Source organism: Arachis hypogaea, chromosome 2, assembly GCF_003086295.3.
Source record: "Arachis hypogaea cultivar Tifrunner chromosome 2, arahy.Tifrunner.gnm2.J5K5, whole genome shotgun sequence".
NCBI classification, from domain to species: domain Eukaryota; kingdom Viridiplantae; phylum Streptophyta; class Magnoliopsida; order Fabales; family Fabaceae; genus Arachis; species Arachis hypogaea.
Genome location: NC_092037.1, coordinates 25,305,797 through 25,319,407, shown reverse-complemented (window position 1 = coordinate 25,319,407; position 13,611 = coordinate 25,305,797). Strand labels below are relative to the sequence as shown.

Genomic DNA, 13,611 nt, shown 5'->3' with positions numbered 1-13,611 from the left:
ACATTAAATTAGTTTCTACAAATCTTCTTCTTTGGTGCTTTAAAACCGAGAGTAGAGACGAACTTTGTAACGGTCTAACCCCGAAGAAACAAAGCTTTTTCAGGATCAAACAGAATTTTTAGGAATTTCAGTGCATATAAGCACTTCTACTGCATAGGTGCTATGCCATCAAGCCGTTGAGTTAGTAGCTTGACTGCACCAGACACCTCTGCTAATCTAAGTAGGCATGTTGCGAAAAGTTGCATTATTGAGCCACTTCAGGTCCAAATTTCAAAATTTTGATTTTCGTGGTTAGTCTCTATGTGATGAGCCGGTCTCGAATTTTGAGAGAAAATTTATATTAATATAATATTCATATATTATCATTTTATTCGAAATATTATATTATTATTTTCTCTGTTGTGATTAATGTTGATCTATGTTTAGTAATATAATAACTGAGCTAGAAATCTATCGGTAATGGATAATACTGCATTCTTAGATGAACTTAGCAATACTAATGCTTCATCATATATCTTTTATTCTCATGATTATCTTGTTATACTAGTAGCATTCATACTAGTAAAGCTCATGCTTATCTTTTAGTAGTGTAATCTGACCTATCTAATTTTAGTAATTATCTTCAAAATAATATTTTATTATTAAATTCTGATGAGTCATCACCTAATAACACATGGCACTCTGGTGCACGAAATTGTGATCTCAATGGTGCCAACAACTTGGTACGCACAATTGTAATCTCAACTCTTTTTCACAACTTCGCACAACTAACCAGCAGTGTACTGGGTCGTCCAAGTAATAAACCTTACGTGAGTAAGGGTCGATCCCACGGAGATTGTCGACTTGAAGCAAGCTATGGTCATCTTGTAAATCTCAGTCAGTCGGATTCAAATGGTTATGGAGTTTTGATAATTAAAAGATAAATAAACAAGAAATAAAGATAGAGATACTTATGTAATTCATTGGTGGAAATTTCAGATAAGCGTGTGGAAATACCTCATTCCTTTTGAATCTCTGCTTTCCTACTGCCTTCATCCAATCCTTCATACTCCTTTCCATGGCAAGCTGTATGTTGGGTGTCACCGTTGTCAATGGCTACTTCCCATCCTCTCAGTGAAAATGGTCCTCTACGGTTTCTGTACGGCTAATCAATTGTCAGATTTCTCATCTCGGATGAAAAATACCATGCACAGATATCGTATGGCTAATCAGCTGTTGGTTCTCGATCGTGTAAGAATAGGATTTACTATCCTTTTGCGTCTATCACCATGCCCTACAGTCGCGAGTTTGAAGCTCGTCACAGTCATCCCATCCCAGATCCTACTCGGAATACCACAGACAATGTTTAGACTTTTTGGATCTCAAGAATGTTGCCAATGGATTCTAGGTTATACCACGAAGACTCTGATCTCATGGAATGGAAGGCTCTGTTGTCAGGAGAGGTAACCATGCGTTGTGGACCAGGAATATAAGAAATACACACTCTAGCTTTCGCAGGTAGAACGGAAGTGTTTGTCAGGCACGCGTTCATAAGTGAGAATGGTGATGAGTGTCACGGATCATCACATTCATCAGGTTGAAGTGCGTATGAATATCTTAGAATAAGAATAAGCATGAATTGAATAGAAGAACAATAGTACTTTGCATTAATACTCGAGGAACAGCAGAGCTCCACACCTTAATCTATGGTGTGTAGAAACTCCACCGTTGAAATTACATAAGTGAAAATAAGGTAGGCATGGCCGTGAGGCCAGCCCCCAATGTCTAAGGACTAACAATGATCAAAGATGTTCCAAAAGCTCATCCAAAGATCCCTAATACAATAGTAAAAAGTTCTATTTATACTAAACTAGTTACTAGGGTTACAGAAATAAGTAATGATGCAGAAATCCACTTCCGGGCCCAATTGGTGTGTGCTTGGGCTGAGCATTGAAGCTTTCACATGTAGAGGTCTTCCTTGGAGTTAAACACTAGTTTGTAACTTGTTTCTGGCATTTGACTCTAGCTTGCAACTTGTTTCTCGTGTTTAATGCCAGAATAGGGCAGAAAGCTGGCGTTGAACACCAGTTTGCATCGTCTAAACTCGGCAAAGTATGGACTATTATATATTTCTAGAAAGTCCTGGATGTCTACTTTCCACCGCAATTGAGAGCGCACCATTTGGGTTTCTTTAGCTCCAAAAAATCCATTTCAAGTGCAGGGAGGTCAGAATCCAACAGCATCAGCAGTCCTTTGTCAGCCTCTGAATCAGATTTATGCTCAGGTCCCTCAATTTCAGCCCGAAAATACCTAAAATCACAGAAAAATACACAAACTCATAGTAAAGTCTAGAAATGTGAATTTTGTTTAAAAACTAATAAAAATATACTAAAAACTAACTAAATCATACTACAAACTATGTAAAAATAATGTCAAAAAGGGTATAAATTATCCGCTCATCACACTCCCAGGACTAGCCACCACTTGCTTCATTTCTTATTCTCCAAGCAAAGGTTTCTTAAGGGAAAAGTAAGAAACACTTTTGTTCTAATACATCTAGCTTTAGTAATTATTCTTTCACAAGATATTTTTATACAAAAATCTAGGATAAACTCTATCTTAAGCCCACAGCTCCCTAAGCTCATCGTTACCATCATTCTTGCTTCCAAGACAAGTTAGAAATCATGAGAGAAAATGGAAGAACTTCCATGAAAGCTTCAAGCTTCAACATCCGTTCTTTCTCAAACTAAAATCCCTATCAAAAATCTAATCCGACCAAAGTATTCACCTCTTCCTCCTCTTCATTTCTATGTCAATTTTTGATGAGCGGATAATTTATATGCTTTTTGGTATTGTTTTTAGGTAGTTTTTAGTAAGATCTAGCTACTTTTAGGGATGTTTTCATTGGTTTTTATGCTAAATTCACATTTCTGGACTTTACTATGAGTTTGTGTGTTTTTCTATGATTTCAGGTATTTTCTGGCTGAAATTGAGGGACTTGAGCAAAACTCTGATAAAAGGTTGACAAAGAACTGCTGATGCTGTTGGATTCTGACCTCCCTACACTCGAAATAGATTTTCTGGAGCTACAGAACTCCAAATGGCGCACTCTCAATGGAGTTGGAAAGTAGACATCCAGAGCTTTCCAGCAATATATAATAGTCTATACTTTACTCGAGATTAGATGATGCAAATTGGTGTTCAATGCCAGTTCCATGCTGCATTCTAGAGTCAAACGCCAGAAATACGTCATAAACCAGAGTTAAACGCCAAAAACACGTTACAACTTGGTGTTTAACTCCAAAAGAAGCCTCTGCACGTGTAAAGCTCAAGCTCAGCCCAAGCACACACCAAGTGGGCCCCGGAAATGGATTTATGCATCAATTACTTATTTTTGTAAACCTTAGTAGCTAGTCTAGTATAAATAGGACATTTTACTATTGTATTAGACATCTCTGGATTGTATTTTGATCCTTTGATCACGTTTTGGAGGCTGGCCTCTCAGCCATGCCTGGACCTTCATCACTTATGTATTTTCAACGGTGGAGTTTCTACACACCATAGATTAAGGGTGTGGAGCTCTGCTGTACCTCAAGTTTTAATGCAATTACTACTATTTTCTATTCAATTCAGCTTATTCTTGTTCTAAGATATTCGTTGCACTTCAATATGATGAATGTGATGATCTGTGACACTCATCATCATTCTCACCTATGAACACGTGACTGACAACCACTTCCGTTCTACTTTAGAAAGAGCGAGTATCTCTTGGATTTCTTAATCAGAATCTTTGTGGTATAAGCTAGAACCCTTTGGCGGCCACTCTTGAGGATCCGGAAAGTCTAAACCTTGTCTGTGGTATTTTGAGTAGGATCCAAGGATTGAATGGCTGTGATGAGCTTCAAACTCGCGATTGTTGGGCGTGATGACAAACGCAAAAGAATCAATGGATTCTATTCCGACATGATCGAGAACTGACAGATGATTAGCCGTGCTGTGACCAAAGCATTTGGACCATTTTCACTAAGAGGATGGGATGTAGCCATTGACAACGGTGATTCCCTACATACAGCTTGCATTGGAAAGGAATAAGAAGGATTGAAGGAAGGTAGTAGGAAAGCAGAGATCCAAAAGGAACACAGCATCTCCATATACTTATCTGAAATTCTTACCAATGAATTACATAAGTATTTCTATCTTTATTTTTTATTTATTTATTATTATTATTCGAAAACTCCATAACCATTTATTATCCGCCTAACTGAGATTTACAAGATGACCATAGCTTGCTTCATACCAACAATCTCTGTGGGATCGACCCTTACTCACGTAAGGTTTATTACTTGGACGACCTAGTGCACTTGCTGGTTAGTTGTGCGAAGTTGTGAAGAAAGTGTTAAGTTAGTAGATGCGCATACCAAGTTGAATGCCATTATTAGAGATCACAATTTCGTGCACCAAGTTTTTGGCACCGTTGCCGGGGATTGTTTGAGTTTGGACAACTGACGGTTCATCTTGTTGCTCAGATTAGGTAATTTTCTTTTTGTTTTATTTTCAAAAATCTTTTTCCAAAAATCTTTCAAAAAAAAATTCCCTTTGTTTTCAAAAATTTTTCTAAATTTTTAAGAATGAATTCTAGAGTTTCATGGTAACACGTTGAAACCTGGCTGGCTGTAAAGCCATATCCAAATTCTTTTGGATTGAGACTTCCACTTGTCAACATAAAAGGCATGTATATGGAGTTGGATGAAGTATCAACTGTTGCATACCTAATTTATATCCTAAAGCTAGCTGGCTATTAAGCCATGTCCAACTCCTAGATCGGAGCTTTAGGCCAACATTGAAAGATTCCTGGAATTCCTATTAAAAATTTTGAATTTCTTATTTTCTTTTTCCTATAAAATTTTGAAAAAAATCCAAAAAAATTTAGAAAATCATAAAATAAAAAAAAAATTGTGTTTCTTGTTTGAGTCTAGTGTCAATTTTTAAATTTGGTGTCAATTGCATGTTTTTAAAATTTATGCATTTTTTCGAAAATTCATGCATGTGTTCTTCATGATCTTCAAGTTGTTCTTGGTAAGTCTTCTTGTTTGATCTTTATATTTTCTTGTTTTGTGTTTTTTTTGTTGTTTTTCATATGCATTCTTGTATTCATAATGTCTAAGCATTGAAGATTTCTAAGTTTGGTGTCTTGCATGTTTTTCTTTTCTTAAAAATTTTTCAAAAATAAGTCTTGATGTTCATCTTGACATTCAAAGTGTTCTTGGTGTTCATCTTGACATTCATAGTGTTCTTACATGCATTAAGTGTTTTGATCCAAAATTTTCATGTTTTGGGTCATTTTTATGTTTTTCTGTCTCATCATTAAAAATTAAAAAAAATAAAAAAATATCTTTTCCTTATTTTGCTCATAATTTTCGAAAATTTGAGTTGACTTAGTCAAAAATTTTTAAAACTTAGATATTTCTTACAAGTCAAGTCAAATTTTCAATTTTAAAAAATCTTATCTTTTTAAAATATTTTTCAAAAATCAAATCTTTTTCATTTTTCTTTTATGATTTTCGAAAATTTAAAAAAAAATTATTTTCAAAATCTTTTTCTCATCTTTATTTCAAAATTTTGAAAACTTTACTAACAATTAATGTGATTGATTCAAAAATTTGAAGTTTGTTACTTTCTTGTTAAGAAAGGTTCAATCTTTAAATTCTAGAATCATATCTTTTAAGTTTCTTGTTAGTCAAGTAATCAATTTTAATTTTAAAAATTAAATTTTTTTAAAATATCTTTTTCAATCATATCTTTTTAAAATATCTTTTTCAAATTATGTCTTTTTTCAAATTCAACTTTAAAATATCTTTTCTAACTTCTTATCTTTTCAAAATTGAATTTCAAATCTTTTTCAACTAACTAGTTGACTTTTTGTTTGTTTTAACTATTTCTTATCTTTTTCAAAACCACCTAACTACTTTCCTCTCTCTAATTTTCGAAAATTACCTCCCTCTTTTTTTTTAAAAAAAAATTCTTTCAATTAACTAATTATTTCAAATTTTAATTTTAATCGTTTCTCTTCTCTTAATTTTCGAAAATCACTAACCCTTTTTCAAAAATAATTTTCGAATTCTCTCTCTCATCTTCTTCTATCTATTTATTCATCTACTAACACCTCTCTTCTACTCAAGAATTCAAACTTACTCTTCCCCCTTGTGTTTGGATTCTCACCTTTTCTTTCTTCTATTCTTTTCTTTTTCTACTAACATAAAGGAACCTCTCTACTGTGGTAAAGAGGATCCCTATTATTATTATTTTCTGTTCCCTTCTTTCTCATATGAGAATGAGCAAGGACAAGAATATTCTTGTTGAAGCAGATCCTGAACCTGAAAGGACTCTAAAGAGGAAACTAAGAGAAGCTAAATTACAACAATCTAGAGACAACCTTACAGAATTTTTCGAAAAGAAAGAGGAGATGACAGCCGAAAATAATAATGCAAGGAGGATGCTTGGTGATTATACTACACCTACTTCCAAGTTTGACGGAAGAAGTATCTCAATCCCTGCCATTAGAGCAAACAATTTTGAGCTGAAACCTCAACTAGTTGCTTAACTGAGATTTACAAGATGACCATAGCTTGCTTCATACCAACAATCTCCGTGGGATCGACCCTTACTCACGTAAGGTTTATTACTTGGACGACCCAGTGCACTTGCTGGTTAGTTGTGCGAAGTTGTGAAGAAAGTGCTAAGTTAGTAGATGTGCATACCAAGTTGAATGCCATTATTAGAGATCGTGCGCCAATTTTCATGGAGTAAATCAAGGTATGATGGCTACTCCTCCCTCCTCTAAGTTTTGGCCATGGTGAAAAGTCAAGATAACCATGTTTTTTTTATGTTTTCTCTTAGGATCTCTTATTCACTCACCATAAGCTCCAAGAAAACTTGATTTTTAGCTACCTTGAGGTGAGAAAATCCTTCTTTTTATCATCATGAAGCTTCAGTCTTCATGGTTCATATGATTCTAAAGTTATTTTTGATGTTAAAGTAGGCATAAAAGTGCTGTTTGAAGTTTGTTCTTGGTTCAACTTTTGGTAGTTACAAAAAAGGTAAGGTTTGGTAAATTAACCAATGATTGATTGTGTTCTTGAGGTGTGAAATCAGATCTTTTTGCTTGAGGATTGATTTTGAGTGTTTATGTGATGATTTGATCATGAGATCTTGTTGTTTTAATGCATGAAAATCAAGTTATTGAAGGTTGTAAAGTTACTGTTGTTGCTGTTGGAAAACATGGCTTTGCAGCCATGATTTTCAAGATATTTGATGTGTATTTGATGGCTGAAACGTTGCTCTTTGGTTTAGTGAAAATTAGGTAAAAATTGAAAACCGAAAAGATTGAAAAACTAGCTGAAAATTAAGTGGAAATCTGATGAACTTTTGAAAAAAAATAATTTTGGTTGTTGAAAGACAAGAAGAACGTTTGGTTTTGAGGATTTTGGGGTCAAATTATATTTACTGAAAAGTTTGGGGTTGAAAGTTAATTAAGAAAATGTTGAGGGTCCAAAGTACAAATATTAAAAGTTAAGGGGGTCAAAATATAATTTTCAAAAGGTTTGGGAGTAAAAATATAATTTTTAAAAGTGGAATAAAATATTATTATTTTAATAATAAAATATTAATATATTATTTTATTAATGATAATAAAATATTAATAAAAAGACAGTTTTTCCTAAAAACCTCGGGAAGGCAGTTTTTAGTCCAAAATTTCTTAATTCTCTTTATTAAACACCTAAGGAAAGATATAAGAGAAGGTATTGAGGTATGTAAGGTAATGAAAAAGGATTTAAAAACTTGAAAATATGAAAGAAAATGAGTTAAAAGCTATATAGCAGTGTGCTTAACCTTATAGAGTAAACGGAGAATTGTGAAATGAGATCACTGAGATGTTGTGATGCTTGATTTATGATTGTAGAAAGATTATTGCTAAGTGATGGAAAGTATGGTTATATGTGACTTATGTGCCTTTGGGCGATGCTTGAGAATATTGTGCGGGGACGCCCGTATTGTGTTGTTGCTTCCCAAACAAGCTGCAGTAAAGAGAGTACTAGTCCTACAAGCTGAATGCTTGGTAGAGGCCTGACTCGCATACCTACGGTATATTTAGATTTGAGCAAATAACAGCCTTGCAAGTCAAGAGTACTTGGTAGAGGTTATGCGGTACTTAATCTGGGATTAAGTTCTAGGAAGGCCTTATCTGACCTGGAGGGTCAAATTGCGTTGGGTGCGGGTCGAAACCAACAAATGAGCTCATTACCTGCAGTAGGACCAAACATGCATCATACTTATTTACGCATAGCTGTGTGAGTGCATATTGAATGTGATTGTGCATATGTCTCTTGTTTCTTCTGCTATTTGTGTTTTGGCTACACTATTGTTATACATACATATATATATATATATATATATATATATATATATATATATATATATATATATATATATATATATATATATATATATATATTTGTCTGAACTTAATTATGGTTATGTGGTCATGGATGTGATAAATGAACTTAACTCTAAACCCTGACCTTACTAAGAACTCCTCAATTCTTACTCTTCACACCTCTTTAGATGGACATGGGAGTCTTGTTCTACGAGATTAATCATCTATATATCCACGATGACCCAGTGCGCGCCTGCGAGTATTACATCTATCGTACGACACCTCGTGTATGAAATTATGTAGTACGTGGTAGACCTTTTCAGCATCTTATTAGTAACCCTTTCTTTGAATCTCGATGTACCCTATAACTTTTCTCCTTCTTGAATGCAACCTGAGTAGGACCCCGAGATCGTAGATATCTCTTGTGGCAGTAATGAACCAGATGAGTCACCAGCGAGTGAGCATCACCACCTACCAATGATTTTCTATGAGGGGCTGTTGGATCAGAGACGATGAGACTTTTTTAGGCATCCAGTCTAACTCCGGTACGTTAGAGTGTTTCCCTCACTTTTGCTAGCATGCTCAGAGGGAATAAGCATGTCGTAGAGTTAGGCTAACTTAGGTGCCAGTTTAGGGGCTTTTTGGACGGGCTTGGCCCTGGGGCATCTTATGTACATATATGTATATAATATATGAGTGACTAACTAAGGAATGCTATATCGCAGTTCTATACTTGTATGATTGAACGACTTTTGTTTCATTATATATATTATATTGTGATGTTTTATATATTGCCTTCTACTAATCTATGTTTGCGTATGCTTATGTTTTCTTATATATTACATGTATGCGACCCTAAATTACTATTGTTTTAAAGAAAAAAATTACTCGAAAACTCGCGAAGTGTTAACAACGAACAGGCATATATTTATTAAATATTACTTAAGTTGGGGAAACAAGTTGGTAACATGCAGCTTCTAGTATGATCATGACATGCTGGGAGTTGGGCCGTTACAAACTTCATGATCTTTGCCATTCTTAATGCTATTCCTAAGCTAGCGCCCTGCAATGGATTGATTGTGGCAGAACTTGGTGATGGAGAACTTCTTCTTCTTGTCAGTAACTTTGTAGGTCATATGTTTTCAGTAGCCTATATGGTGCAAAAAATTATGTTTCAAAGTCAGAATACTATAATAGCTTATGATATAATAATATTATGTATATCTTTATTTTCTAAGAGTCATCTAGTTCAGAGCAGGAAGGTTGAGACAACTTAATTTCAACCGGTTGGACATTAGTGGCTGCTGTAGCAACAGGTGATTCACCAATAGGTGGTACATGTTCTCCTTCCACTTCTTTATTGGTTCCATTAGAGGTAGTAACACATGTTTAATCTGCTGGTTGTGCACTTTTTTCTTTACTCTCTTTTTTTTTTTTGCAGCAGTCTCAGCAATAGCAGCTACATCAGCAATCTCTTCTTTTTGCAACCTCTCTTGATGTGACCCTTATTGTAAGATTTTGAATTTTTAAAAATTAAATAATGAGTTATTTATAATTTATTATATTTATTTATAATTTTATTTTTAGAACATTATTTTACAAAAAGTAATTAAATCAAAATTATGAGAGTTGTCTTACATGATATATCATGGCTTGTGGCTGTCATTAGGGTTGTTGTTGCAATTTACACTTTTCTTGTTTGTAATGAGGATATATAGGTGAGTGGCAGTTTGAGTGTAAGATCTAGGCATAGGTTAGATGCAAATTGAGGCACTATGTGCTAGTGAACATCAATGTCATGTTTAAATAGAATGAATTGTTAGCATCTTATTTCATCTTTATTGAACTTGATTATGAGTAATTACTATATTTAGCTATCAAATAAAGCATTCTAAGTTCAGTAATTACTAATACAATTAGGAGGTAATAATAGAATGCATAAGTCAACAATAAATGATGCATAATTATGAAGCTTGAGGGAGTCACAACATCACCTTAGCTTTGAAGGAGTCACAACATCACCACCTTTTTTACTTATAGTTGCCTCTTCAATAACTTTTGGCAAGCAGATTGGGTGTTCAGTGTACACACAGACCCTATTTCCATTCCTCAATGCAGCTTTATACAACTATATTATGTCTTTATCAGTTCTTAATAGCTTTAGACCACCATCAACCTCCATTCCAGGTACTAACCAATAGCCTTTGCTGACCAAAGTGTATCCAATATCTCTAAGGAGATCACTAATAAAAAATTCATTCAAAATGTCAATATTAATCCTTGGAATTTCAGATTTCTCACCACCTTCATACACGATTTTCACATCCTTTGTTCTCTCAAATTTTTCTCCATGATATATCTCTAAAGTAATATGCAATGTAGCTATCTCTGTAACACAATAAAAGTTCCACCATTAGTGGCCATCTCACAAACTACAAACTAGTAAAATTCTAACTCACTTTCTGTCTAAATTCACTATGATTATGGTTTCAGACACAATAAACACAACAATATTCCAGCCACAAAATAATATTTAGCTTAAATAAAAAGATCATAATAGGATTCAGTTACTGAAAAACTAAACCCTACCAAAAATTCATTTAACAATAATGATTTAATCTTTGACATGTGACGAAAAAACTCTAACAAATTAGAGGTTACAAGGAATCAATAATTTTGGTTGCGAAAGGATTACCTCTTCAATGACTTTGATTGTGAGATCACTTTTGACATAGTCCCCTGAAGCAACTGCAACTAAAAACTACTCTGTTATAAGATGGTTGAGTTTCGCACTCAAGGGGTGACACGTACTATTCTGTGTTTAACTGGGATTTGAAGGGGTTACTAATTTTTTATTATTTAAATAAATACAATATACATAAAAAAAAAAATAAATGATCCACCTAAGAAAGCTCTCTTGCCATGTTAGGATGGAAATGAATACGTGGGACATGTAAAGTTGTAAACAAAGCCTTCTAACGTTTTGGTCATATTTGACAAATGGAACTATATAACTGTGAATATTTGGGTGTTGTTTTTTAAATTTATGGGTACTCTTATCAGTGAATATATCTTTTTATGGGTATTTTTAGTAGTTTAATCTAAAAATTTTGATATCATAATTTAGAATAAATCTCAATTTTAAAATTTTTTATTAAATTAGACAATTTTATAATTTTAATTATATTATAATTTTATTTTTGCGTATTTTATTTATAAATAAAATATATTTTTTGTTTTTAAAGTATGTCAAAATTTTAAAAAATACCTCTAAATTTTATTTTATTTTAATTTTATCCTTGAAGTTTTTGATTTATATCAAATATATTCTTGATAGGTAATTTTTTAAAAATTTAGAACCAATACAATAATAATATATGACAACTATGTCTGATTTGCATGCGTTGAAGATTGTTATTGTAAAATTGTTGCTAAATTGATTCTAAATTTTTTAAAAAATTAGCCACTATATACATTGTTGAATTTAAAAAATAAATAACATATTAGTGATGACAAACATATTGATTTGGGTTAATAACCTAATTAAATTTTTGATGATATGATTCAAAGCGTGCAGGCCCAAATTGTTTTTATTGCAGCCCAAACCAATGAAGGCAAAAGCTTCTAAGGGTGAAGAATGAAATTCTATCAAACCAAGCTCAATGCTAATCAAGTGAAAAGGAAGCAACCCTAAGCTAACCCTAACGTGTGTTTACTCACCAGAAGAGAAAGAGCTTTATTTTTGTGTTCAAACACCAAAGAAAAAGAAAGAAAAAACTAATCAAAAAAGTTAATGTCAAATCAAGTTAATCAAAGCATGCTAAGCAAGTTTAGAGGTTAAAGGTAATTTATTTTTATTTGCATGCAAGTTGCTTCGCATTTTTTCTTTTTTTCTGCACCACCATTTTGGACAAGATGAAGAAAGTGGTGGTTGAAATTTTTTGCTGTAAATCAATGACTTACATCATTTTTTAGTGCCAAAGCACAATTTCAAGGGTGTGAATTTGAGAACCTCATTGAGCAAATAATTTGCTGCTGCAACCATCTTCTCAATTAAGCCCAAATCAAATTTTAAATTCCTAATTTTGTGGTTTGAATTAAGAAAAAGGTAAAAGAGATTACAGTTGGTTCATGGACTAAGAGGTTGACCTTTGTAAAAAAAAATCTTAGCCGTAACTCAAAAAAGATACAAAAAGAAAAAATATTTTCATTTGAAGACAAGGAGAGAGAATCCGAATTGGAGAGTAGAGTGAAACCTCACAACAGATTTTGAAGTCTTGGAAGCATTGTACCTACACTAAAGGGAGCACTCCACCAAAATGAAGAACAACGTTTTGAATTCAGAAGTTGGGTTCAGCGCATAGAGTCAAGGCTGTGAATCATCATCTCCTCTATGGTTTATTGTTTGTATTTCTGTTTCAATGTTATATCTTTCTTTGTATTCGTGTAGATATAAAGGGCAAGAAAGAGAGGCATTGAGAAAAAGTCATTCAGAGAAAAAATTGAGAGAAATACTTGGAGAGAAAAGTCAAGAGTGACTTTAGATTTTTTTTGGTTGTATTTGTGTTTTGTGTGATGTACTTGAGAGGTATCCTTTATTAAGTTGGGTAAGCACATAGTGTGTTGAGTCTAGGTAGTTACATAACCAAGTCAAGTTTATGTTGAAACTTGATGAGTCTCTGATAGAATTATGTTGAGTTCTTGAGAATTGGTGTATGTAATACTTGGAAATTAAGATAGTGAAAATTCTACCAACGTTGTGGTGGAGACTGAATGTAAGTTGCATTGCACTAGACAACTGAACCAGGATACATGGCTATATTATCTTCTTCTTTCCTGCTCTGATTCTGTTTTTTACTATTCATAAAAAAAATAAAATTGTCTCCTTTATAATCCAATACGCAGAACAAACAGAAGTCAAATTATAAGTTCTAGTTTGAGGCTTTGTTAATCAAGTTAAAAGAAGATCATATAGCCCATAAATTCAGCCCCTCTTTAGGCCATCAAGAACTTTCAGGTATATTTGATACAACTCAAAACTTTTTTAGATAAAATTAAAACAAAATAAAATTTAAGAATATTTTTAAAATTTTTAATAAACTTCAAAAACAAAAATATATTTTATTTTTAATTTTATTTTTAATTTTAGATAAAATCTCAATTTTTAATTCTTTTTGTTACTAATACTCAATTTCAAA

At 33.1% G+C, this 13,611-nt stretch overlaps 1 long non-coding RNA gene across 1 annotated transcript; it reads right to left on the bottom strand.

Annotated features, from left to right (window-relative positions):
* Window positions 1-9,173: 9,173 nt before the first annotated feature.
* On the bottom strand, window positions 9,174-11,233 carry LOC112718697 (uncharacterized). Its single transcript, XR_003161030.3, has 3 exons — window positions 11,109-11,233; window positions 10,408-10,801; window positions 9,174-9,563 (listed from the first exon to the last, which is right to left on the bottom strand). It is a non-coding gene; the product is annotated as an uncharacterized lncRNA (long non-coding RNA).
* Between the last annotated feature and the right edge of the window lie 2,378 nt (window positions 11,234-13,611).